Source organism: Diceros bicornis, unplaced genomic scaffold, assembly GCF_020826845.1.
Source record: "Diceros bicornis minor isolate mBicDic1 unplaced genomic scaffold, mDicBic1.mat.cur scaffold_161_ctg1, whole genome shotgun sequence".
Taxonomy (NCBI): domain Eukaryota; kingdom Metazoa; phylum Chordata; class Mammalia; order Perissodactyla; family Rhinocerotidae; genus Diceros; species Diceros bicornis.
Window position 1 is genome coordinate 127172 of NW_026691067.1, and position 24560 is coordinate 151731.

The 24560-nt window shown below is 36.6% G+C and overlaps 1 long non-coding RNA gene across 1 annotated transcript; it reads right to left on the reverse strand.

Annotated features, from left to right (window-relative positions):
* Positions 1-4694: 4694 nt before the first annotated feature.
* On the reverse strand, positions 4695-24560 carry LOC131402596 (uncharacterized). Its single transcript, XR_009218803.1, has 4 exons — positions 24444-24560; positions 15177-15240; positions 6095-6190; positions 4695-4857 (listed from the first exon to the last, which is right to left on the reverse strand). It is a non-coding gene; the product is annotated as an uncharacterized LOC131402596 (long non-coding RNA).

Below are 24560 nucleotides of genomic sequence, written 5' to 3' on the forward strand. Positions count from 1 at the left end.
CTAAAATATTAAACCCATCCTCAAAGGATGACATTTTAGCATCACAGCAGACATTCAAAATAACATGCTAAAAGCCCTAGAAGCAACTCCAAAGAGGAGGCCAGAATGTTCTTGACAATGGTAGTACCTTTAGGCTAGGACAGAGCCTTTAGCTGGCCCTCTGGAGGGGGCAGCAGTCACCTGAACATACCATTTCTGGTGACCTGAATACAAATCAGTCATTTTATATTATTGCCACACTACACAGAGTGGAGTTACACAGTAGATAACAGATGAAGAACCCGGGCCTATCCAGTGAACTATTTTCCAATTACTACAGCCATGACGACCTAAATTCGTCTCCATCCTTGTATTGCCTAATGAACTCCTTTTATAAAAACAAATTTATTATAGCAAATTAATAAATTATTCTTTCTAATTCATTCAAGATCTCATTCATTTTTTTCAATTTAAATAAACTGTTCTGTTTAAAAAGCAATCATTTACGCTTTTCAAAGGAATGTGAAGGAAATATCAGGAGGAAGAATTTCTTGAAAAACAAGCCAACTATACCGTCTGTGGTCTGATGAAGCACTGGAGTCAGAAGGTCCTGATATTCCTTTACTTGGTTGGGATTTTGCCTCTAAAAACTCCTAAAACGTAAAATATAAAATCCAACAGCATCTGAGCTCAATAAGCACCACAGAAATTTTACCTTAGGAAAATCTATTAGCCCAGTTATAATTATTTTGGTAATTTCTACATAAATGATAAAAATAAAATTGAAAAAGGTAATGCAAACGTGCGTGATATTTTTTCAGGAAATTGATTTTAGAAGGTCATGTTAGCATTTAGAATCGAAAACAGAATTTTAATTGAAATATCTCTATTTATATGTGTAAATATTATAGATATTCACAATGTTACGAATTATGGTATTCGTGATTTCTATTCATAAAAAAACTTCTTTGCAAATATGAAAATATGTTTGCATCATTTTTTAAATAAAGTATTTCTTTAATTCTTTAAATTCTTTTACAGAAAATGATTTAATATTCACTCAGAAAGCAGAAGAGTAGCGTACAAAAATGCAGAGCAGTTAACATCACTGTGTGCAGTCTATTTTGCTAGCTGAAAGGAGTCATATTTCATTTTTCTCTTCTTTAAACCACTTATATCCTATAGCTTAAATTTCAGGAGGAAAGCTCACTTACCATCAATCATCATGTAAAGGAAAAATATGGGAAATTCACACTCAATGCCATCAAATAGCTAAAACAAAAATAAAATATTAAAAATTTCACTAAATTAATTAGAAAATTATATTAATTAGAATAATTATAGTTAGGATGTACATAAAAGATTCATTTATAGTAATAACAAAATTGGACTGATTTATAAGTAGTTTCATTGTTCTTTTTTAAAAATTTTTCTCAGAACTCTTATTATTCAAACGCTCATTCATTTAATCCATCACACACAGTAGTCATTCATTCAATAAGCATTTGCTAAGTACTCAGCAATGCCTGGCACCAACTAGACAGAGGGCTGTGAAGACAAAAAGACAGAGAAGCTGCCCTCAAGAGCTCACAGCCTAGGGGAGAGGCAGGCACGTAAACGAACAACTGTAGCACCCGATGAAATCTACATACGTGATATACCAGAAACACAGGGAATGAAAGACCCAAGTCTGCCTAGGGGGTCAGGGAAGGGTGTATAGGAAAAGAGATGCTTCAGCTAATGCTTGATGGATTTCTCCAGGGAGATGAGCTAAGGGAACTCCACACAGAGAAACAAAAGTATAAACTACAGATGCATGGAAGCACAAAGTTTCTTAAAGAAACTACCACCAATTCAGTATTTCTGGAACAAGCAAGGAAGAAATAGTGAAAGCTGAAGCCCAACAGGTGGGCCAGGCCAGCCAGATCAAGAAGAGCCTGGCAGGTCATGCTAAGAGACTAAGACTTTGATCTGGAGGCGACACAGAACCACTGTTGAATACTGAGCAGGATCAGATTTATTCATTAGATTTACTTGCTAGATGGACAGCAGGCAGTGTTGAAGAGAGTTTTAGGGCAAGAAATGAGACCAATTGGAAGGCTGCTGGGAATAATCCAAAGAGAAAAGACGATAGCCTAAACCAAGGTTTTTCCACTTCAGCATTTATTGACATTTTGGGCAAAATAATTCTTGGTTGTAGGGGCTATCCTGTGCATTGCAGGATGTTGGTAGAATCCCTGGCCTCTACCTCCAGATGCCAGTAGCACCCACCAAGTGGTGACAATGAAAAAATGTCTGCAGATATTGTCAAAGGCCCCCGGGAGAGCAAAACTGTTCTTTGTTATGAACCACTAGCCTAAACCAAGGAGTTAATAGAGAGGAAGGTTAAATCTGTCAGCCTTGGTGAGTGACAACGAGGGGTGAGTGAGAATGAAGTGCCTAGGATGACTCTCAGGTTTGCGACCTGGGCAGAAGAGCGGGAGACGCACATAAGCAGACTGCAGGGCATCCAAGGGAGGACGTCCAGAAGGCAGGTGGATACATGGTAGGGCACTCCTGGGGAGAAGTATGAGTTAGGGACAGAGACACTAAAGTTAACAGTGATAGCTATGATTGCATGAATAGCAGAAGAGTAAGGATGGAACCCAGGAGAAGAGTAATATTTAAGAGGTGGAAGAAGAGGAACCCGCAGAGGAGACTAACAAAGACAGTGAGAGAAGTAAGCAGAGTCAGGAAGAGAATGGGGTCACAGAAAACGTTCCAAGTAAGAGAACTCAGTTAAGACACCCAAATGCCAAGGAAATAAGTGAAATAAGGCCAGAAAAGCATCCACTATGACCCAGTGACCTAAACTGACTGAAGCCAGCACAGCTACCGGAAGTACTGGGAAGAGGAGCAGGGTTATAAGGTGAAGGAGTGAGTAGAGGCAAACGAGGTACTACACCTAGAATGGACCATGCTTTTCAGAAGTGTAGCCACAAAGAGAGAGGCGATGGGAGGCAGACAGGGGTGAGTGGTGAGGGAGAGTTTTTGCTTGTTTTTTTAATGATGAACTTCATTGTGTTTATGTGAAGAAAAAGAAGCTGATTTGAGTTGGGGAAGCAAAACAGCGGGAAGGAAGAAGTAGGGAAGATGAGGAGACAAAAAGAAAGAGATAAAAACAGACACCTATCTATCAGGGAAGAAGACAAATGATACACCAAGAATCCTAGGAACTAAAAGAGAACAGGATGAGGTGTACATATGGAGGGTTAGCCTTAGAATGAAGAACAGACAGCAACTTCTGGGAGACAAGAGAGATGGAGGTAAGTATGGATGAAGGATAGATGCAGTGGAGGAGGCCAAACAGAAATGTAAGGCTAACAAGTAGAAAGTGAGAAGTCAAGTCTGGGAACTTGAGTACAAATGGAAAAAATTTTGAGAAGCTTATAAGAGGAGTCCCTGGCAGGGTCACATAGCAGAACTAACAAGCAGTGAAAGCAATGATGAGAACTGAACCAAGATGGATGTCCTAAATCCGGGGTGGCATCTATCCACACTGCTGTGGCCTTTCTCAGTGGTGCTCAGCAATAGGTGGGAAATAGAGAGAGCCTGCTGGACTGATCCAAACTTGAAAGTATGCAGGGTGGTAGTTACAGGGGGTCCAGTTCAAATGTAAGTGCTGTAAATCAGCACAGGAAAGGTATTAAATAGAAAAGAAACATCTCAAGGTGTTTAAGAGATAAACGGATCTTTTGGCTTAATCTAACAGACTGCTGTAAGGTTTCAAAGATGTACACAATACAATGGCTCCTAATGCTCCCAAATGATAGTCAGTTGTGAAATTAAATAAAATGATAAATAGTGTGTCTCGCTGTTCTGCAAAACTAAATGTATACTAAATTTTAAAAGAGTATTTAATTGTCAAACAAATTACAAGGTACCATGCTGCCTGGACATTTTTTATATACAGATTCATGGGATTTTCCCTATCTTCAGTGAATGAGTCAAAATTATGACAATGCTTACAAAAGTAATTTTCAATCTACCCCACTAATTGTATTCAGCAATGTGGAGGCACGCTTACCTTTTTGGGGGGTGTTATAGTTTTCTGGACAGCTTAAAAACACCTAGTATAAATCTAGATATAGTGGTACATATGTATATTTGAAATAGAAAATATTTTAAAACTAATTATTTAGAGGACTATATTTCAAAGGGAAGTGTCTAAGTGAAACAAAAAAAAAAAGAGCATTTGCTTAACAGATTGAAAATTGGATCACAAATAGATATTTTCTATTACATGAGACAAATGGTATGAAACAGGCAGGCAGAGTTCTGAAAGTGTGAAAGAAGAATTATTCACCCGATGAATCAATATGGCTCCATATGAGCAAATGGGCTTCACTGGTGGTAAGAGCTAACACTTATCAAGTGCTTACGATGTGCGAAGCACCGATCTAAGCATTTTTATATATACTAACTCATTTAATCCTCACAAGAACCTCAATAATAGGACCAATAATAGTAGGTACTATTATATTACCAATGAAGAATATTAACACAGAGAGGTTAATTAACATGCCCAAGGCCAGACAGCTAGTAAGTAGCAGAGCCAGAAGTCAAACCCAAGAAGTCTGACTCCTCAATCGGTGCTTTTGACCACTCTGTTATGCCCTGATATGGAATAGTTTTTGATACCTTCATTTCAGCTGGTTTGTAGCAGCGTATGTTGGGATCTTCCAGTGATGTTCTATATCCATCTCTCAAGAAACGTTTAAATCCATATTTTCCTTTTAATTTTCTAACCACTTTATCAAGTGTCTGGCTAAACAGAACTTCATCATCCAGGGCAAATGCAGGATAAGTGATGCAGGGGAGCAGGGCAGCATCTGTGTTCTGGCAGCAATAAAAAAAAAGAAGGGACTGTAAGTGCCTGCAGTGATATGATCAACACAGCCCAAGGAGAATCATGGAGATGAAAAGCCGATAAAAATAAGTCAATAAATAAGGAATAGATAATAAAAGGTAAGTAAATAAGAAATAAGTCAATAAATAAGTCAATAAAAGTCTTTAACTGACAGTGAGATTGCTGTGCTACAAGGGACACACAGACGCTTATATGGTATGGTTTAGTGAAGCTTACAGAGGAGATAAAACTTTATTCACCAATAAGGAGTATTTTCAAGGTTCAACACTGGACTCAAACTTTAAGATATTAATTAAGGCAGTGTGTAAAAATTTAACACCAATAACTAATCATTAAAACTTAGTTTCTCATAACAATTTTTTGGTATCAGTGAAAAACACAAAACAATCTAAATGTCCAACAATTAGATAAGTAAATTAGCAGCCATTAAAGTTTATATTGTAGAAACATTTATTGATCTGGAAACATGTCCATTCATAGAACCAGATTATCAAATATTATGAACAATATTCTCCCAGTATTATAAAATGAAAAGTATATATGTATATAAAAATATATAAAAACATATAAACACAAATGTTGTCACCCTAAGATTATAACTGAGTGGTGGAATAACGAGTGGATATTATATTATTATTACTTGCTTATTTGTGGGTTTTGTTTTTCTTTGATCATAATCCTGCATTACTTCTATAAAACAGTTATTTTTAAATAATTAAATTATTCCATTTTGAGTGTTTTCTAAGAATAGAGCCATAAATAACCCCTATAAAAATCCGCAATTGCGTACTATAGGCATATAAAAGTTTATCAGCCAAAAAAAATTGTGACTCGAATGAGAGAAAAGAAGCATGAAAAATAATTTTATTCAAAAGGAATATAAATTATGAAAAATATTTTTCTAATATTCTGTGACAAAAAAATTCATTTTGGTATAATGTTGCTACTCCCTCCTGAAAAAATAAAAGGTCTACTTTTCTCCTGTTCTACAAAAGACTCGAAAGACAAAGCAGCTGTGTCCACAGCTCTGCTCACTTCCTGAACAAGACCTCCACAGACCAGGCAAGTGAGAGGCAACGTCTATTCTCTCTTCTCTTCTCTGCTGGCAACCTCTAACATTCTGGAACACATTCTTAGAAAAGTAAACAAAATTACATAACAATCATAAACGATAGCTCTTATTAATTTATTATAAAAATATCTCACATGAGATCTTGATTCTCTGGGTAAGAGTGAGCACAAAGTTTGCCTATTGCGATTGTGAGCATCGAGATCCACAAATATAACCGACCAAGAACAGCCCTGGAACAAGAAAGAGAAAAACATTTCCTAAATTAAGAAAAAACGACTTGTAGAACATTGGGCATTTTGACTGTAAGAAATTTCACAAAAACACTAACACTGGTTGCATTGAGAGTGGCATTACAGAAGATTTTAATTTTCTTTTTTTATACTTTCAGCACTTCCCAAATTTCTTGCAATAAACATTCATTTTATAATCATAAAAAATGTTATTTTTACATTTCCCTATTTCTCCTCAGTCTTCTTATAAATCAAAATGTATTGATTGTAAGATACCTAATCAATTAAGGATATTCATGTTAATAAAAATACAAATAGTTTACTCACATTTTTGACAAGGAATAAAACAAGAACCAATTTGAGTTCACAAAATCTGAATTGTACAGTCCTAATAAAGAATGTTGATTATATGATCAAACTAAGCAAATTTAGATACAATCTAGAATTATAGATGTAAAAACTACTTGATTAAAATATAGAGACAGGAGAATCTCAAATAATAAAAATGCAAATAAAAGCTAATATTCACTGTGTGTCAGGCACTGTGCTTTATGCTTCACATGGATTATCTCATTTAATCCCCATATATAGAGGATTATTATCCCCATTTTACTGAAAAAGATGCTAAATCTTAGTTTAATAGAGCACGGGTTCAAAATCAAGTCTCTAACACAGAAGCCCACACCTTAACCACTAAGTTATACAATTTCCCACAATAAAAAATATCTTTCAAGTAAGAGCCAAAAAACTTGAACAAAAAGACAGGTGTAACAAAAAATGTCAATTGGTCTGCTAACCAAGTTAAAAAAAATTTAATATTTAGCCATTAGTGCTTTCCGTATTTATGAGCATAGCCATACGTAAACATAGCTTTGTTCTTTTACTGGGGAGCTAAACATTTTGAAAACACAGAGAATGAAACTGGAATACAAATACAGCTTCCATTATAAGAGAATACTCAGAAAAACACATGGGGAAGGGAAGAAGAGAACTATCATTCTAATTCTCACCAACTTCAAAGACGCATTCACTCTGAAACTAAAATACCTCAAATCAATCACCTAGACTGAAACTCAATGTCTAGTGGTACTAGGCCCTACCTCCAAATATCAGACTCACTATATGTACATTTTTCCTGTTAACCCACGTACATACATGAGTATTAGCTCATAAAATAGAATGATTTCTCAGGCCGGCCCGGTGGTGGAAGTGGTTAAGCGCGCACGCTCCGCTGCGGCAGCATGGGGTTCGTCGGTTCGGATCCTGGGCGCGCACCAACACACCGCTTGGCAAGCCATGTTGTGGCGGCGTCCCATATAAAGTGGAGGAAGACGGGCACAGATGTTAACCCAGGGCCAGTCTTCCTCAGCAAAAAAAGAGGAGGATTGGCAGATGTTAGCACAGGGCTGATCTTCCTCACCAAAAAAAAAAAAATAGAATGATTTCTCATTCATAATATCATTTCTTAAATCTGTTTTAACTCTGACGAGTAAATTAATAAATGAAGAAGAAATGAGTGAGGCTGTCATTCTACAACCAGATTAACACTAAACTGTCCTTTCTATTATTTGAAATTCCCTAGTTTTCATATCCACTGACAAAATTGAATTCAACAAAGCTTCATGCGGTATCTGCCACTGTCAGAGTGATGTGTTCTCTGCTTTGAGGAAAACAAGATAGAACTTGACCTCTGCTCTCAAGGAGCTGACCCAGGTGATATTCAGTCCTAACCAGATGAATATTAAACAAAACAAAAAGACTGCACATGGCAGGCAATACATGACGATGTACCAAGATATGGGCCTATGTACCAAGTGAGTGGCTTAGATGAGAGAATAATAATGATAATAAATCTCTAAAGGTAACATAAAAAAAACAAAATAGGGAACCTGGGATACTTCATGGAGAAGGCAAGGACCAAAGCTAGGATCTGAATTTTTGTGGGAAGGGGAGCAGGCAGGGTAGTTAGAACAAACAGCAGAGAAATGAATAGGTATGAGATGTTGGGAGCCTGTGAATACACAAAATAACAGGACTTATAATTTATCTTTAGGCTCATAATTAATAAAGTTAATTGCATGCCAAATCAGTCTGCCTTGAACTGAATTTTTAAAAGATAAAATCTAACTAGTGTAATTTATAAATAATGAAGTGAAATAGCAAATTTGGCAATTCTTGCCATTATCTGATTAATATAAACAAGCCAATTTCTATTTTCTGGCCACGAATAAATGGTTTATTTATCTAAATTCATCAAAGTATTTGTTCAGGTTTCTTCCTCTGCCAGCCTCTAAGAAATATGCACAAAGGGAAAAATAATTTCATAATATTACTGGATTTTAACAGTGAGAGCAAATGCTAGTTAACTATATTGTGTGGCTGTCCTCTTAAAAAATATACCATGCTTAGGCATAGGGCCAAGATTCACAGGAAGATAAAATTCACCATAAAATTCACCTAAGACCATGGGCACCTATTCCTCTTCAGAAGCAAATTTTTAAGAAAGTCATCAAGGAGACCCTACTTATGGAATTAATTATCACCAACTTTAAATCATCAGACACATTAATTTTATGCCTGCAAATTTCAAAGGAAGTTTGATATGTCTGCATTGCTTTGAATGCTCTGCATAACATGAGCAATTTCTCTAGTCATTACCTTTTAGATTCTGGCCTCAGCTCATTTGTCAGTATTGTGATTTCTCCAATCAAAACCAGGAATATGAAAGGATGTTTTATATGTATATGTCACTCCAAAGTATCTGATTAACACTGTATATTTTATTTTCATCTTCCATTTCCTGAAATTATCACAACTCTACCATCATATCCTGACTCCATCTACAGAGCATATTTTAAGACTGATAGCTCAAACTGTATTCCCAAACTGAGTTTCTATGACTACTTTCTAGTAAATACACTAGAAGATGATTCAACCTAACCACTGTCATGGGGACTTGAGTTCCAATGGTGGGGAAGAGCTGCACTGAACCATCTACCTCAGACTCCATGACTGCAACAAACACTTTTGAGATGGTACCTAAAGCCAAGGGTGACATCTATGACCATAAGACACTGCTGATCTCTTTAGTCTCAATTCAAAGGGAAATGATTTGAAGGATCGTCTGGGCCTTTCTTTACCCCATCAATCACTTCTCTGAACCTGAGCTAATAGGCTTGCTGCCACATAGCATCAAAGCATAAAACAAGATGAACCCACTCAGTGTATCTACTACACATGATTTCTGTTCTTCTGAATGCAAAATCATACCACAGAACTACCATCAGGAGACTTTCTTCCCTAGTTCAGCATTAAGCTGTTCTTGAGCTCCGTGGCAGAGCCTGGAGAGCAGGATTCTTACAGAAAGGATATTTACTGATGGGAATTACCCCTCTGCATCATGGCTGTGGTGGCAATGGGCATGTAAATAGTCAACTTTTACTTACTGGCCCAACAGTAGCTTCCAGCAGCCCCTCTCACAAGCCATGCTTCTCTTTTCTACAGAAGATTCTACTCACATGCGTTAAAAGAACTTTCCAACTACAGAGCGAGGTGAACCTGAGTAGTAATTCTTAGGGTTTCAGAAAGGGGAGAGCTGAGACTCAGACCCAGGAACCACAAAACTGTTGCTTAGCATGTCTATGACATTTGCTGAGTGTGAATTATAATTTATTTAAAAATTATTATTTAAATAGTGTCAAATATCACTTAAATATTATATATGTCACTATATTTATAGAGAACATATTTGAAAGTATGATGAAATATGTGATTCTCATATTGATGAGTATGTTTCTAAATGCTCCAAATTAGCCTTTATTATAAACTTATCACTAAAGACATTAGGCCATTTTATCACATTTTCTTCTTAGATATTTTCTGCCAAAGAAAAATAACTTGCTTTCACAGGGAAGATTTAAATGATAAGGTTTTTTCCTTGAATAATAAGACAAGTCTGACATTTTAAAAAAAAGAAGAAAGGAAGTGTAAGAACACATAATAACCATTATCAAAGCTAAAAGCTTATTCCACCCAACAATTTTCCATAAAAATAAAAATTAACATTTATCTTATCTCATACACTGAAGCACAAAAAGGGCAAAAGGCAAGCCTTTCACGCTGTTTGCCAAGTGGATGTCTCATTCAGAAGTTCAACAATTAAGAAGAAAATAATGTGGTCAAAAGGTAAAAACTTCCAGTTATAAAATAAATAACTCATGGGGACGTGATATACAGCATGGTGACTACAGTTAACAATACTGTACCGCATATTTGAAAGTTGCTAGGAGAGTTGATCTTAAAAGTTCTCACCACAAGAAAAATAAATTTGTAACTACGTGTGGGTTTGGATGTTAACTAGACTTATTATGGTGATCATTTCATAATATATACAAATACTGAATCACTATGTTGTACACCTGAAACTAATATGTTGATTACACCTCAATAAAAAAATTAAATTTTTTAAAAAAGAAGAAAATGGCTTAAAAGTTTTCAAAAGCAAATGCACAGTTCTCACCTCTAAAGGTAGAAAGCATTCAAGATTTAAGATTTCCTGTACTAATAGTTGATATTCCAGATTCATTACCAAGTGGCTTTGGTTTAATTCCTGTTCTGCCTCTTTGTTGCATGACCAGTGAAAAGCCACCTCAACTCTGTGACCACTCATTTTGAGAGAAGGGCCCTTCCAGCTCCAAAGATCTAAGATTGTCTGAGTTGCGATCAATAGGTGTACTTTTTCAAAGCTCTAAATTAATTTAGTTAAAGACACATGATCAGGTCTTCTAAAACACTACATCAACAGTTTTTGGAAATAGCTGAGAATATTCATCTGATCTGAAATCCCTCAAATCTTGAGGAGGTTTCTATAGGTTTTCATTTGAATAAAAACATTTCTTTGTTACATCAGTTCTTTTCCCAGCCACTGACTTCTAATTAGACCACAGCCCATTGAAGGACATGGAGCAATATGATAAAATGATTAAACACTGAAAAGATCATATGCACTCTTAAATGTGCTACTATTTAGCAGGTATATTTTTAACTTTGCTGTAGAGGTGGGAATTTTAACATTAACAAAGTCAGGTTTCTGTAATTCTCCACATCAGAAACAAAAATGAAAGGGAATTGGTAAAACTAGGATACTGTTTGATATTATCCAAAAAAAAGGAACATGGAGAGCTCCACTTGCAACATGTGACATCTATGTGGCTAAAGGAATAAGACATTATTTGTCTATATTTCCATCCAAAATACTCAACGAATAGTCAACTCGGCAAACATTTGGCACACAGCTCTGCTGGGAATGGACGTGAGCTAACCAAGGTCAATATTAACTCTGCTTAGAGCAGTCGTTCTCATCCTTGGCTGAACATTACAATTCCTGGGCAGTTGGAAACATCTCAAGGCCAAGGTCTCCCCCTAGACCAATTAAATCAGAATCTCCAGGGGTAGAGCCCAGCAATCAGTATTGCAAATAATTCCACTGTGCAGCCAAGACTGAGACATTATGGCTGAGGAACAATTCTAGCAGTATATTTATAACTCAGAATCAGAAAGTATAGTAGAGCAATTCAGTGCTTTTAGAGTTATGGCTAAGAGATCTATGAAAGCTTCCTGGGAAAAGTAGGCTGAAGACAGAGCCCTGAAACATGGGTAGTTAGGAAAGGTAGCATGTATACGTGTGGGCTTCTATGTAGGTGGAGGCATATATGTAGTATATATACCAGACACATAAGCAACATACACTAAGACTCAGGGACATCAAAGGAGATGGCACGATTGCAAAAAAGAGCTGACCAATACCTTATAATGTCCAACCTAGACACAAAACTCCATTCAGCACACTACTTGGTATGCCATGGAAGGCAGAAGAGCAAGACCTGTATCTTTCCAGACTGCTGCTGTAACACTATTGATTTAGTCCATGACTCCTCTAAGTCTCCTTGAAATACTCTCTAGAAGCTTTTCAGTCCAATCTCTTCATTTCCGTTCTTTAACATTACCAGTACTTCATTAACAATAACAAGAGATAATATTTATTGAGGGTTTTATCTTTGCCAAGCACTATACTAAGCTTTTTATTTGCATGAAAACCTTCTGAGTTAGGTCCTAGTATCATTATCTCTATTTTTTTAGTTGAGGAAGCCGAGACAGGTAAACAACTAGCCAATGTCACAGAACTCACTAGTGGGAGTACAGAGCGTACAGTGAGTCTCCTGACTCCAAATACAATGCCATTCTTTTTTTTTTAATTGAGGTATAATTGACGTATAACATTATATTAGATTCAGGTGTACAACATAATGACTCAATATTTGTATATACTGCAATATGATCACCACAATAAGTCTAGTTAACATCCATCACCGTACATAGTTACAAAAATTTTCTTTCTTGTGAAGAGAACTTTTAAGATCTACTCTTAGCAATTTTCGAATATGCAATACAGTATTATTAACTATAGTCACCATGATACACATTACATCCCCATGACTTATGTTATAACTGGAAGTTTGTGCCTTTTGACCCCCTTCTCCTATTTCACCCACCCTCCACCCCCGACCTCTGGCATCCACCAATCTGTTCTCTGTATATATGTGCTTGGTGTTTTGTTGTTTTAGATTCCACATATAAGTGAGATCATATGCTATTTGTCTTTCTCTGTCTGACTTATTTCACTTAGCATAACGCCCTCAAGGTTCATCTATGTTGTCACAAATGTCAAGATTTCATTCTTTTTCATAGCTAAATAATGTTCCATTGTATAGTCATGCATCACTTGATGATGGGGATATGTTCTGAGAAATGTGCTTTTAGGCACACTGTATGCTGTTCATCATTGTGTGACTATCACAGAGTGTACTTACACAAACCTAGATTGTATAGCCTACTACACACCTATGCTACATGGTACTAATCTTATGGGACCACCATCATATATGCAGTCCATTGTTGACCAAAACATCGCAATGCGCCACATGATTGTATATATATTTACCACATTTTCTTTATCCATTCATCCATCGATGGACACTTAGGTTGTTTCCATATCTTGGCCATCGTAAATAATGCTACAATGCCATACCTTTATGCCATGTTTATGCCTTTATACCTTTATGCCATACTCCTTCCTTCCTTCCCACCTACCTATCCATCTAATATACCTATATACATACACAAACACAAACACAGACATACACACACACATATACACACACAAATTCATACATACACACGTACACACTAATTTAAATGAATGTACTGAGAGTGAGGCAAGGGTGAAAAGGAAATGAGAAGTACTGAAGGATACATGTGGGACTTCCATGAGTATGTTGACTCTTCCAGTGAGAAAGAAATGTTGACATAAGCCAAGAGATCAGTGCCAGAGGCACCAAGAATCTCCAGGAGAGGCATAATATTAATAATCATGATTTCGATAGGCTCACACCCCTCAAACCCCCATGAGCTCTGATCTCTCCATTTCTCCAGCCAGAGGTCTTGAGAGAGGAGGAAGAGTGTGGGAAGTGGGCGATTTAGTCTTGGGCACCCAAAATAAGGTGCTGCTCCCCTCTTCCCAATCCGTTCATGTCTATGTTCATTCTTCATTCTTCATGTCCTGGATGTAAGCAGAGTCCATCCTCCAAGAGGAAGTTAGAGTGAGAACAGAAGTGAGTTTGTGGATGTAGGGAGTGAAAGAGAGGCAGTTGTACTATAACACTTCAACTTAAAACTTTCTTAAATTCAAGACTTCGGGTACATAGTATTACAATTGCCATAACAAAAACCATGTTACCTTTTGCATATCTGCATAACTTTCTAAAATGTATTTTTACTGACTCGGCATTTTAATTGGTTGTTGTTTTTAGTGCCATCAAGTCCGTTCCGACCCCTAGTGACCCTGTGTACCAAAGAGCAGAACCCCGCCTGGTCTTTTTGCTCCATCCTCTCACCTTCTGGTGCTGTATCAGATAATGCTCCAATGCTATTCATAGGGTTTTCATGGCCAATTTTTTCAGAAATGTGTGGTCATGTCCTTCTTCCTAGTCTGCCTTGGTCTGGAAGCTTCCCTGAAACCTGTCCACCACGGGTGACCCTGCTGGTATTTGACATACCAGTGGCATAGCTTTCAGCATCACAGCAACACATGGCTGCCACAGTATAACAACCAACAGATGGGTGGTGAGGTTCCCTGACCAGGAAACGAACTCAGACCACAGCAACGAGAGTGCTGAATCTTAACCACTAGACCACCAAGCATTTTAATAACTTAAGGTTAATTATAATATCAGCTGGAAACCGCCTTTGCCCTCCCATCTTAAGAATCTTTACAAAAATTGCTAAAGACAATTAGCCTAGTTCTTGATCCAGAGTAATAACCTGTATTCCTACATTTTATTCCCTTTCATTGACAACTCAATCCACGGTCACTTGATTGGGTGCAGAAACTTGTTAAAGATCTTGTTTTAAGAAAATTTAAGGCAACCCTTAGGATTTCTCTTTTATCCCGAAGAAAATGAGATTTAGACATATAATTACAGCCAGTTGAGGGTTAAGCTAGGATTAAAATTTCCAATTCTTTGGCTGCACATATTACACAAATTCCCCTCTACATAAGATTTACATTAAGTTGAAACCAACATGAGAACTAATATGGAAAATATATGATATATAAGGCTAGGAATATTTAAAACTGTGAAAGCTCAACAAGAGACCTGAGGAAAAAGCTAGGGAACAAAGACAATGAGAATTCTTTATGAAGAGATTTTTTTTTTTTTCTAATTAAGCAATGTTTTTTAGTTAGAAAACTAAAATTTAACCGGCAAATCATATTCAAAGGAAAGTCTGTTCAACCATGGTCTGCCACATAAATTTCAGACATTCTCTGATCATAAGGAACAACTTGGTTAATGAATGGCCAAATTAATTAAAAACATAATTCAAATAAACAATCACAGTTTATTGTTACTATTGCTGTTTTTTTTACCTGGTTGCCAAAGAGGTTGAATCCATTAATTGCTTCTAGAGCTGCTTTTGCTAAGCCAACAGAGCTAAAAGAGAAAAGGAAATACTTTATAACTCTAATATATCTGGCTACAAAATAAGAACCATTATCTGATGAATATTCACAAGTAAGTTTCTTTATTAAAACTTAGAACAACTTCTGTAGGAAGAATAATGTCTAAGAGATCGCAGTCTGACATTTCACTATTTTAATTTCTCTTTTTTATAGTTAGTGATCTTCTGGGAAAAATATTTCTAAGTTCACCTTGATCTAGGCAAATGGTCATACTATTGATGGGAGTAGTTTTAATTCCAGTATCATTTATATTCACTAACTCAAGAAAAAAAAAGATGAACTTTAGAGGAAGGTATATTATAATATGTGCACAGTAATAACAAGGTTGCGCATCATTAGCTCAGATCAATGTAAAAGAGCTTTTCTGATATCAACTCTGAGCCTTAAAAAAAGTTCTTGCACATCATACACTTACCACGGAGTGGGGTTTAATATACCCATTCAAATACTCTTTGCTTAGAGTCCAATAAAATAGGCATTACTTTATGCTCACAAAACAACTGATCATCATACCTCTCATTTTTTGCTATATTGTTCTGTTTATAATAAAATACGTACTCCTTTGCCCTCTCAAATGCCACATACAATAGTGCTGGAAAATGGGAAGACAAATTTCATTAAAAATATGACTGTCATCTTATAAATAACATTTAAATATTTTAGATCTAATATCCAGTTTATTTTACTTATTGCATTTTTTCTGTTTTTATTAAAAGCAAATGCATATGCTATTAATATCATTTAAAATTAATGATCAGTCATCATTTCAGCATTTCTCTAAAGGAGTGATTATCAAAGTGTGGTCCCCAGAGCAGTAGCATTATCTGGGAACTTGTTAGAAATGCCAATTCTCACTCCTCTCCAGGAGTGGGGCCCAACAATCAGTGTTAAAAAGCCCCCCAGGGGGTTAAATGCACTTTAAATTTGAGAACCACTGTTCTAAGCTATTCGAATCATCATTATCTACATTTTCAATGGGTTGTTTACATGAAATGTTCTCAAGTAGGCATTACTTTTAATACAGGATAGTAAATAGGTGGGAAACCTTTTAAAATACATGGATGGGGAAGTGGAGTAGACATAAGTTTCCCTATTTCTCTCACTAAGTACAACAAAAAACCCTGGACATCACATAACAAAAATAAAAAGCCTCAGAAAGATGGAAAGGCAGACTGGCTAGGAGCCTTAGGATTCTAGGAACAACACTTGGTAAGTTCCCTGAGTTTCCTTTTTGCCTCCAATATACCAGACTTAGAGCTAAAGAAGCCAAAAACCAGGAAATGCCAGTAGGTGTATTAAAAAAAGCCCCAACAAAAGCCTGCTCTCTCTAGCTAAAGGACCAGGAAAAGGATAGCCTAGCAAAACACAATAGACAACAACCACTCAAAATTTAGACAGTTTAAAATTTAGAGAAGAACCACTCAAGAAAAGAAAACTGTGGCCCTACCCCCACTCACTCCTGTAAAGGCTAGTGGGGAACCTAGACTTCTACATTGAGTCTATAATAAGGAACTGCACCCAACCTGCAACCCTCTCAGCTGCCGTGTGGTGTCAGAGAAGTCCAAGAAGGAAGCCAAGACTTTCATTACCAATGAGTGTTAAGAAGTCTCCCCCCTCACACTTCAGCGTCAGTGGAGAACACACGGAAAGCCTAGACTTCCACACCTGCTTGCCAGTAATGAGGTGAACCTACCCTTCCTGCTGGGATGGCATCAGAGGAGGTCCAATGGAGAGTCAGTACTTTCACTAATGCCCAGCTGCAAAGAGGCCACATCCTCTCCCTGTTCCATAAGTAGAGGCCAACTGGGAATGAGTAATGAGGCACTCCTATCCTTCCTAGCCAAGGAGGTATCAGTGGAGGCCTACTGGGGAACTAGGCATCCCAACTGGACCCAGCAACAATGAAGAGTCTCCATCTTGGATATCAAAGAAAAACCTAGACTTACATTCCTACCCAGTAGTAATGAGGTGATGACCCTGCCCCCTTCCCCTGGCAGAGTGGTGCCAAAAAAATATAGCTAAAATAGAAAGTTAAAATAAGATTCAGGGTGTTACAACATAATACTCAAAATGTCCACATTTCAATCAAAAATCACTGATCATGTCTAGAACCAGACCCAGCCAAACTGAATGAAAAAGGACAATCAATAGATGCTAACACTGAGACGAAAGCAATGTTAAAATTATCTAACAAAGATTTTAAAACAGCCATAATAAAAATTCTTCAATGAGCAATTATAAATATGATTGAAACAAGTGAAAAGATAGAAAGCCTCAGCTAAGAAACAGAAAAGTGTAAACAAAGTTTTTACAAGTGAAAAATTACAATAATAAAAATTAAAAGCTCAGTGGACAGGATCAATGGCAGAATGGGGGAGAAAGGGGAAACAATAACCAAATTGGAAGATAAAACAATAGAAATTATCCAATCAGAACAAAAGAGAAAAAAATTGACTAGAAAAAAAAAACGAAGAGAGCTTCAGGGACCTTTGGGGCTATAACAAAAGATCTAACATTCATGTCATTGGACTCCCTCAAGGAGAGAAGAAAAAGGGCAGAGCTAAAAAAAAAAGTACTTGAAATAATGGCAGACAACTTCCCAATTTGCAAGAAACAAAAAGCTACAGATTCAAGCAGCGAGTGAAACTCAATCAGAATAAAATAAATATATCCATGCTAGGCACATCAAAACTTTTGAAAACTAAAGACAAAGAAAAAATCTTTAAAGTAGCCATGGACAACATTTTACCTATAGGGGAAAAACAACGGAATGACAATGAATTGCTTACCAAAAACCATGAAGGCTAAAAGGATGTGGCGCAAGTGTTTTCAAGCATTGAAACAGAAGAACTGTCAACCCAGAATCTTATACCAGTAAATATATCCTATTTGTTTATTTATTTACACAAGACATTCCCAGATGAAAGAAAAATAAGAAATCTGTCACCAGTAGATCTACCCTAAAAGTATGACTAAAGTAAATTCTCAAAACAAAATGATTGCAAGCAACCAACCAACCAACCAACCTTGGAACAATCAAAAAGGAAGAAAAAATATAGTAAGCAAAAATATGGGTACACACGATAGGCTTTTCTTCTCCTCTTGAGTTTTATAAATTATGTTTGACAATTACAGCAACAGTTGTAACACTGTGGGTTCTAAATGCATGTGGGAAAAATATTTATGATAACTATAATATAAATGGGGGAGCGTAACAAGACATAAATGGAGGTAAGACTTCTATATTTGCCTCCAGTGGGTGAAATAATGACCGCGGTACACTCAGTTTATATATATAATGTAATACCTAGAGCAATCGCTAAAAAGCTATACAAAAAGATACCTTCAAAATCATTACAGATAAATCAATACGCAATTCTAAAAAATGCTGAAGAACCCACAGGAAGGTAGGAAAAAGAAAACAGAGAAATGACAAGGCCTAGAACCTGAAGGAATAAAGTCCAAGCGAAAAATATGTGCCAGTTTAAAACATGTCTGCAAATTCTTTGACAGTCTTCCCATCAAGAGGTGGACTCTTATTCCCCTCACTAGAATATGGCCTGGTCTTACTGACTCTAACAAATAGAATGTGGTGGAAGTTATACTGCATGACCTCTAAAGCTAGGTCATAAAAGGCAATACAGCCCCCACCTGGCCCTCTCTTTTGTGACGCTGGACCTTGGAACCCAGCCACCATGTTGTGAGGAAGTCTATATGAAAAAACTTCATATAAGTCTTGTGGCAGACAGCTCCTGCCAAGGTTCCAGTCAACATTCCGATACCTGAGTGAGGAAGCCATCAAGCTGACTCCAACCCCACCCACAACTGACGGAAAATGCATAAAAGACCCTGAGCAGGAACCACCTAGCTTAGCCCAGCAACCCTCAGAACTATGAGAGTTAATACTAATAAAATATTGTTGTTGTTTTATGCCTCTAATTTGGGGGTAGTTTATTGGCAACAATAGGTAACCAGAAAAGAACCTAAGTCAGGTTCCTAATTCTATCACGTACCCAGAATAAGTAGGCCAATCATACTCAGCCTTGCATGCTCCAAATGGAAACCAAATAGTACCTGCATAAGAATTCTAGACTCCTGGAACCTAAGGGTTAGGAGAGCCCCTAGGGGTCATCTATTCTGACAGTTCATGCAAAAACATCCATCGTCAACTGGTGTTCTTGCTTAAGAATGTGTTCCTGATGTCCTAGGAGTTCCCTTATAGTCCCCAACGCACAAACATTTACATGCATTTAACTGAGTAATACCAGAAAACCTCCACTTACAGTGTGACGTACATGTGTTATGAAGACTGTTTGTAGTATTTTGAGAAGCGAGAATAAATAAATTATTCAAAAGGCAAATATCCAAAAGAAATACTGCACTGGAGGAGATACACGATGTAGCTAACTCAAGGTTTTGTCTTTAACAAGACAGCTAAAGGATGAATTTTGAAATTGTCTTCTAAATAAAGCATTACAAAAAAAAACAAACACTGTACCTGGACTAGAGTAAATGTGGAACTCTTTCTCTTTTAACTTTCTTTCCCAATGCAATTGGTTAAATAATTGGACTTAACTGAAATTCACAAATATGTTACTTTATTATCCACTGGTTATTTAAATCTCTGGCTACAGCAAGCTATTTAGAAACTCAAACATACTCCTAATGTGATCTTACATTTTACTGTCAAATATAATACATACTGTTGTAAGAGTTAAAAATATTTTACTAGCACAAGACATTCTCAGAAAATTAAATTACTCTATAATTAGTTATTGAATATATTAATATTAGGTGAATACTACCAGTAGAACATTCACCAATCTGGTCTTGAAAAGTGTTACCTCAACATTCATTTAACAGGGCTAAAATGAAGTGATGTTCGCTTGGGAGATAGTTTGTAATAAAAGTGGTTTGTTGCATATTTCAAAGCTTTTCTAGAAAAGATGATGGGTTTGGACTCAGTGATTGACAACCCACCACAGAATCCAAAAAATTCATTGACAAGCATGAGAACTAAATTCACATCCTCCTGCTCATTAACACTATGCTTTAGTTCCCTGAGCCACCCAATCATATCCCCTGAAACAGCAAGAACTTGACAGGACTATAGTTTTAATGGGTGCTGATGAATTGTTCAGTACAGCAAAAATACATAAAATGAAGCAGAACGGAGGGATAGTTGCTTCTATCATAGTTCAATGACTGGAACATCAAAAATGATTTAAGAAGATTAAGTAGTTACTTTAAATAACAAGCACTGTGTGGAATAAAATGGTCACTAAAAACATCTTAAACTGAGTAAAGTGGTGATATGATGGTTACTTATCTGATATTTTAGTGATGGCTTTCTTTATTGGAAAAGCCAAGCGAATAGAACATAAAACCATGAAAAAAAAAAAAAACTGAAAAATCAGATCTAAATTTCTAAATTCTCTTTGCTTCTACAGTCTTCTTTGTACCGCAAATATTAGATTTAACAAAGTAAAAAAGGAAATTATGCTATTAAATAGAAAGTTCTATTTAGGAGTTAATGTTTCAAAAACTTTTCTTTCTATTTGGGCAGATATCCACATTACTAAGTTATTAAGTACAATTTTCCTTTTTCTTCCCAACAGCCAAAAAATTCAAAGTTAGTCTTGGTGAAGGTTCAATTCACATCTTATAGATGACTCATCTCTTCTCCAAAACAAAGAATTTTGGTTTAAAGGTAGTCCCAAGGTGTAGGAATATCCTCACATAAATGAGGAAGGGGAAATATAAAGATTAAAATACTTTAATTCAACTTGGAGCAGCTGAGAAGACTACTTGGATACGTAATTCTGGGGGTTAAGAATTAGTGCTACAATAAATAGGTACCAAAAAGATATATGGAGGAAAATGTAATTAAATCAAATAATATAGGATTTTAAAATACATAGGCATTTGTTAGAGACTGAACAAGAGAAAAGAGGAGAATTAGCTGACACAGTTCCAGACACCCTGGGAGAAACTGAAAGGAGCATGTCACTTGAGGAAAGTCAAGTCAACAGAAAAACCAGGAAAGCAGGGAACACTTGCTTAGGAAACATTTCAAGAAAATCATAGTGAGCCTAGAGCAATGGATCCTTTTCCTAAAGCCCTGAAAAGGGTGAGGCAGCTGCTAGAATGCGGTTCAGATAAATGTAAAGAGATCACCTTTCAGAAAAAAATTCTAGGGTTTATCTAAGAAATACTAAATAATTCAAAAACTTGGACTAAAAGGGATACCAGCAAACCTGGGGCTGAAAAGGGCAGATCAGGAAGGGTCTGATCAAAGCATTAAGCTGAATCAAGCTGTACTGATTACTAAACAAAGATATACTTGAAACTTATAACAGTTTCACCAAGAGCATATACCCTACTGTTCTTTCAAACTTTAGAAAAACTTTTTAAGACTTGAAAATACAACGTGAAAGAGCAGAAACAACTTTGGACTTGGAGGCCAATCACCTGGAATCCAGTTCTGATTCTACTACTTACTGGGGTGTATCATTTAAAGGCAGGGTCGGGGGGAGATCGCTAAACCTTCTAAACCTTAGTTTCTTCCCGTATAAAAGGCAATAATGTTCCCTGCCCGACCTAAATAAAATATATTCTGTAACTGGACAGTGCCACAGATTGCAATTATTAAAGGACCACTGAGAATGGATGCTGAAAAGGGAGGCTCTGACTTCGGAATACTATGTGTGCCTTTTGGGGGCCTAGGGGTGGTAACCTTCTTTGATCAAGTTGCAGCTTAGAAGGGATGTGCCCAGTGTGATAAGGGAAGAAAGGAACATTCACCAAGCCAGTCGCTTTGGCCAAGGCCCTAGTGAGCACCAAGGCAACAGTCAGATTGTGCTCTGTCTCTTCTCTGACTCCTGCTAAGGAGGACCGTATAGTACACAGCTAGAGGGAGAACGGCAAAGAAAGCCAGAAGGCAAAAAGGGTGGTGTGGGTACTTACAGCAAGAGTTACTGTAGACTACTTCAGGCTGTCTGAAATGAGGAGGACAGCTTAAGGAGATAACAGGGTATTGCACTAAGCAGTAAGGATCAGATCCAACCAGGCACAGACAGTTCTGGGATGTCTTACAGCAGCAACAGGCTAAGCAGCAGCTCCACATTCCACTACCCAGGCCTGAGCACAGAAAGATACTGGCCTCCCACGACTACCGCTATCGCTGCGTCCGTCAGTGCCAAGTCCGCCTGCAGTGTCAAAATAGACCCTTTTGGCACCAGAGGTGACACATCCAAGAAGGCTTGTGGAGATCTGAGGTCAGACACATTTGAAAAAAATGTTTAGAATTCTTATGGAGAATTGTAAAGTGTTATACCATAGAAAATTAAAAGATCAATGTTAAATGTATAAAACCCGTCATCCAAACCTAATGGCAAACTTCATTACCCATCCATTTGAATAGAATTGGCCTGCTACAATTAAGATTAATTTTGCATGCAAAAGGTAGCAAAGAACATCATATAATGATCTTCCAAGCCTTGAAATAAAATCCTTAATGGTTCAATTAAAGATTAGCACCTTAGTTACAAGAAAACAAGTTGGAGCCTGTTTTTTCACTAGAAACCTTCCAACACCTTCACTTTCTAGGATGGTATCTTTCACCCAAGGTTCTTTCTGAGTTTACTACACTTTTTATAAACAGGAAAAACGCCACTCCAAATATTTTATACTGAAAATAATGTCAGTGGGATAACATTGGCATGTATCAAACGGTTATTAAAACGCAGATAAAAGGTCTGATAAATCATAAATGCTAGAAAGGTAAATTTTTAAAAATCACCTTTTCTAATCAAATCCACTTTCTTTCTTGTAATTTGATAATCTGGAAAATGTTGAGAACTTAATTTGGATTATGGCTGAAATATAACATTATCTTCCTATTTTTAATATTTGCCAGAATTTGTTTAATGTCTGAACTGAACTTTCCCACAAATTATTTCTCCACTTCACTGACTTCTTCACTGATTGTTACTATTCTGCTGTGCACTATAAAAATGCCTCATATGAATCATAAAACTTACAGAAAAATGTTTGTATTTTAGTTAACCCAGAGTTAACTGAAGTCCTTTTTGTTTCAATCTTTGTTATTAAAATATTCTTAAATGTGTGAGTACACTTGTATTCTAGTGCTCACTTATGCCAGGTATTCAAATGCTTTACATATATATTAACTCAATCATTATAACAACTTTATAAAGTAGAAACTATTATTATCTTCATTTTATAGATGAAGAAACTGAGGCATGGAGATGATACACAGCTAGAGATCTGGAGCCAGTTTCTATATCTTAGTTTATATCTTATATTGGCTTAGTTTTCTGTGTGATTAGTTCTTCTACCCAAAAAAATATACAGCTGTGGATTCCTCTTAACCAGTGTTTCTTAAACTGTTTCTCTACTTCAAGTCTCAATGATGTAAACTGACCTATAGTTAATCACCTTTAAATTCTTAAATCTTTTAGTGTGAAATGGATAGGACTCATTGAGCTACACTTTTTAGTTAAAAGATGACCTCCTGGGCAAAAATTTACAACATCTGAAAGGTGCAATCAGTCATTAAAGCTATTTCCCTCACCCTAAAGAGTAAAGGAAATTCACAAACTACTAACATAAGTTATCAACTATTCTTGTTTATTCAAACCCCCTAAACCACAGCTCAAGATGGTGACCACACCTCTCAGAGAAAACAATGAATGTTAAGTTTTATATGAAGAGTATAAGTATCTCTGATTAGGACAAAAATCAGCTCTATAACATGGAAGGGAATTTTACATGCAATGTATATACATAGGTGTTTGGCAATTTTAATTTCCTTGATCTTTCAAAGAGTGTCATTGTAAAGAGGAAAAAGAAAATGACTTGGCTGAGCAGCAAGGCCAAGCCGTGGACTGGAGGCTGATATGCATGTACCAACACCACGGGAGGCTGGGAAAGACACCCTGCTCCTTTCCTGCATCTGTTTATCGGCACTGAGAGCAGACTCTTCTGGTTTAATTTTAAGTGAATTTCATCTGCATCACATAGAAAAAAAAAAAAAGAGATGAAATTAACATAGAAACCACAGTTCCCATCTAATACTTTTGATTTTTATTCATATTCAAATTCCACACATTTAAATTAAAAAAAAAAAACCCTTAGAAATAAACAAATTACCTCGAATGTAGCTCTGTGCTGCCATTATTATATTTGCTTCCTCTTTCCCAGACACCAAAATCAGGCACACGGTAAACTCTTTCTACACAAAATACAAGGTTTTGAATAAAAGAGACC